General features: G+C 37.1%; 1 pseudogene; it reads left to right on the top strand.

Annotated features, from left to right (window-relative positions):
• The first annotated feature begins 203 nt into the window (after positions 1-203).
• Positions 204-1,439, top strand: LOC106727130 (annotated as a pseudogene).
• The last annotated feature ends 3,196 nt before the right edge of the window (positions 1,440-4,635 follow it).

Below are 4,635 nucleotides of genomic sequence, written 5' to 3'. Positions count from 1 at the left end.
GTGGAAGAGAAACAAAAAGACAGACAGAAACATTTATGTGAGAGAAACACATCTATTGGTTGCCTCCTGCATGCGCCCTGACCGTGGCCTGGGCTGGGGAGGAGCCTATAACCGAGGTACATGCCCTTGACCAGAATCATACCCGGGACCCTTCGGTCAGCAGGCTGGCGCTCTATCCACTGAGACAAACCGGCTAGGGCCTCATGACTCTCACTTTAAATCAAAAGGCAGAAATGATTAAGCTTATTGAGGAAGACATGTATAAAGCCAAGTTAGGCCAAAAGCTAGGCCTCTTGCACCAGTTAACCAAGTAGTGAATGCCAAGGGAAAGCTCTTGAGGGAAATTAAAGGTGCTACTCCAGTGAACACATAAGTAATAAGAAAGTGAAATAGCCTTGTTGCTAATATGGAGAAAGTTTTAATGGTCTGGATAGAAGATCAAAACAGTCATAACATTTCCTTAAGCCAGAGCCTAGTCCAGAGCAAGGCTCTCATTCTCCTCAATTCAATGAAGGCTCAGAGAGGCAAGGAAGCTGCAGAAGTTAAGTTTGATGCTAGCAGACATTGGTTCATGATGTTTAAGGAAAAAGCCATCTCCATAATAAAAGTTCATGGTGAAGCAGCAAGTGCTGATGTAGAAACTGCAACAAATTGTCAGGAAGATGTAGCTAAGATAACTAAGGAAGGTGGCTACACTAAACAACAGACTTTTAATGTAGACAAACATCCTTCTACTGGAAGAAGATGTCACCTAGGACTTTCATAGCTACCTGGGAGAAGTCAATACTTGGCTTCAAAGCTTTGTAGGACAGGCTGGCTCTCTAGTTAAGGGTTAATGCAGCTGGTGTCTTTAAGTTGAAGTCAATGCTCATTTATTACTTCCAAAACTTAGTGCCTTTAAGAATGCTACAGCTATTTTGTCCGTATTCTATAAATGGAACAACAAAGCCTGGATGCCAGCATATCTATTTACAAGCCCACAACTGTTCATAAAAAAGATTCTTTAAAGAATATTACTGTTTATTGACAATTTACCTAGTCACACAGGCCCCATGTGAGATGTAAATGAGATTAATGTTGCTTTCATGCTTGCTAATTTCAAACCATTCTACAGACCATGGATCAAGGAGTAATTTCAAATTTCAAGTCTCATTATTTAGGAAAGCCATCTTTAAAGGTGATGGCTGCCAGAGATAGTGATTACTCTATTGGATCTGGGCCAAGCAAGTGGAAAATATTCTGGAAAGGTTCCCCCATTCTAGATGCCATTAAGAACATTTGTGATTCATGGGAAGAGGACAAATATTAACATTAAAAAGGAGTTTGTAAGAAGCTGATTTCAACCCTCATGGATGACTTTGAGGGTTTAAGACTTCAGTAACTGTAGATATGGTAGAAATAGAGAATTAGAATCAGAAGTAGAACCTGAAGATGGGTAAAATGCTATCACACAGCATTGTACACTACAGAGAAATCATGTGTAAAAGAGTCCATTGGTGCTGCAAACGTAATTGTTGTTTTTCTTTTAAGAAATTGACACAGTCAACACAAGCTCCAGCAACCACCACCCTGGTCAGTTGGCAGCCATCAAAAATCAAGCCAAGATCTTCCACCAGCAAAAAGACTATGACTTACTGAAGCTCAGATGATGGTTGGCAATAAAGTACTGTCTAGCAAGAAAGTATTTTAAAATTAAGATATGTACATTTTCAGACATAATGCTATTGCACACTGAATAAGCTACAGTGTAGCATAAACATAACTTGTATATGCACTGGGGAACCAAAAAATATTCATGTGACTAGCTTTATTGAGATATTCGCTTAATTGTGGCAGTCTGAACTGAACCTGCAATATCTCCAAGGTATGCATGCATAGGTGCTTTTTAAAATAGCCTATGTGGAAGGCATGTTTTTTGTCCATCTATATCTATATTTATATCTATATCTATACCTATACCTATATCTATATCTATCTATAACTCTAAACTAAGTTTCTTATGCCCAAAATGCCAAACCTCACATTAGCAGCACTTTCCTTAAAACAAATGAGGACTGAAAGAGTGAAAATGATTATATTTGTATTCCTATTCCTCTCATTGGTATAGTGGAACACTAGAGGACAAAGCCCCTAAACCCAATTTATTTACCCACAGAAAAAGCAAGGCGAATCCTGGTTATAGAAATGGAGTAAATACATTTTCTATTTGGGGATTAAACATAAAAAAGAGAAGTAATTCTAAGTCAAATAACTAGTGCAACTATTTTTCTATTGTTTGTAGATATACTGGTTATGAGAGTTACCTTTTCTTGTGTGTACTTTGCTATGATTTTGTTCAAAAGAGAATATAAGCGGGTCCATAGCTATGGAGGAGCATCAATACCTGGCGTCCAATGGAATCCACATATATTACATTAGAGCATCGCTTGGCATCCTGTCTCTTGCTCAACTAAGGACCAGCTATGATCACTGAGGCTGTATCAGTAGGCAGCAAGCCTGGCTGGGCACGAGAGTCCCCTCAGGATCATTTAACATTTACTGATGCCTGAGGCCCTAGAACAGTTAAAGCAGAAATGTGTGTGGTGAGATCTAAACTTCAGTCTAGTGGACAAGCTTCCCGGATCATTCAAGGCTAGATCTGCCGAAACATTCTGATTTCATTATTAGAAAATAATTATTGCCACGGCTACACATTCAATATATAAAACCCGGTATTTGTCCTTTGGCTGCTGTAGTGAATAGTCTATAGTTCTGTAAGAATTATAAACCTGAAACAAAACCATGGTGCAAAGATAGTCCTTTTGAGGTTATTAAGCTATGAAACCTAAGTCCAGATTGCAGCCGGCAGTCTGTTTCAAACCCCATATGGAGATGCCAGAGGTGAAGAAGCCGTGAGGAACAGCCCTAACCTCATATTGGTGAACACAGCAATCACAATGAATAGAATGCAATAGAAACAGGAAGCTTTGTCAATAAATAGATCCTATTTTCAGATAAATCACCATCACATTTGAGGATGATAAGTTGGCCTTATTGAATTATGAAGTGCAGCCAGACCATGGATATAGAGGTCTTGGAATATGTAAAGAGCTAGGCAAGGGAACAGGAAGAGGGAGACTGGGGTTCCATTATAGTGATTTCCCCACTTAACAATTACCTAAGTCTATTTTTATATTCTGAGTAACAAGTTTTTAATCACCAGGAGTTAGGACTAAGGATCTATGATTTACCAGGTTATGGATACTTAAACTGTTCACCTTTTGACCTGATTATGTCTCTAAAATTAGTGTCTCAGCTCAGGAAGAAAAATATAGCCTTATATAAAAATGTCGTCAAACTTAAGATACTTAATTTGCCAATCTCAAATTTTCTAGCAAGTATATTATTGGTTCCATTAAGAATCAACCACAAAAAATATTTTTTGCACCTTGTTAAAAATGTTCTAAATGCCATGGAACAATTTATTCTTCTATTTTTGGTTCAGTTAATGAGCTTTCTCAAAGGAAATGACTACAATGAATTAAAATAAATCAAGTAAAATGTCTTTTCTGAGTCAAATTAACCATAATCTGTTACAGTTTGAATAAATTTGTGCGAACTTTAATAGTTCATATAAACTAAAATGCAAAAACCAATTCTCCCTGTAATTTCCTATGAATTTATTACTACTTGCAGTCCCAATTGCTACAGTGGTTGAATTATATATATATCGAGATGTAGTCAAGAATATTTTTCTTTAGAAACCAGGACAGTTGGTGCCTCGTTTTGGTTGGGCTATAATCCATTCTATGACTTCTGGTAAATCAAGAAACTGCCACCCTTTAAATTTCTCCATCTTTTTTAAAAGTTGTCCTTCCAAGGAGTTTTGTGAGACTAGTAAATGCTAATGAAATGGAAACACAGAGCACTGCAAAATGTATAAAGCAATGTGTGTTCAGCAGCTGCCTCCTTTTGGTACAGGGTAGACATACACTTTGTGAAAGTTAACACGTAGGGATAAAGATGTATTAATCCCTTCATGTGTGAATTATCAGTGTTAGATACATACACAATATTAATCAAAAGTAAATTGTTATGGCTGTGACTAGAGATGAAAGTTAAGGGAGGCAAGTGACTCTTGTAAAGTGGTAGCATCTGGCTTCACAATGAGGAAACAGATGAAAAAATAATGATGATGTCCCTGTTGTCCAGCAGTAAACACAGTAGTAGACAGAATGAGAAAGACCCACCAGCAAGGTCAGGGTCATAGTGATTCTAGAGAGGGCATGTAGATGGTTACTGAAATGGAACAGCAATTAAGGTTGTTTCCAAGGACAACATTTTCCTTCTTCCCAGTTGTGGAGGATCAACCCTTTTCTATTGTTTTCTACCCTGACTGGTGTAACTAATGGATTATAAACAATATGTAATGATGCCAAATAAGCAATTAGAACAGATTTTCTTCACTCATTTGGGAAATTATGTTTAGACTCTGGACTAGGTTTTCTCCATTTATTTGAGAAAGACTTAAGAAATTAAACTTCACTAAGAGAGGAAAATTACATTTCTTATTTTAAAACTATTTATTGATACCATGCATTAAATTGGTGTGTACAATCCAGTTTTTATTTAACATTTTTCAACTATATATTTCTA

This window comes from Myotis brandtii, unplaced genomic scaffold (assembly GCF_000412655.1).
Source record: "Myotis brandtii unplaced genomic scaffold, ASM41265v1 scaffold374, whole genome shotgun sequence".
In the NCBI taxonomy this organism is placed as follows: Eukaryota; Metazoa; Chordata; class Mammalia; order Chiroptera; family Vespertilionidae; genus Myotis; species Myotis brandtii.
The sequence above is the reverse complement of the archived record's forward strand: the minus strand, read 5'-3'. Positions and strand labels throughout refer to the sequence as shown.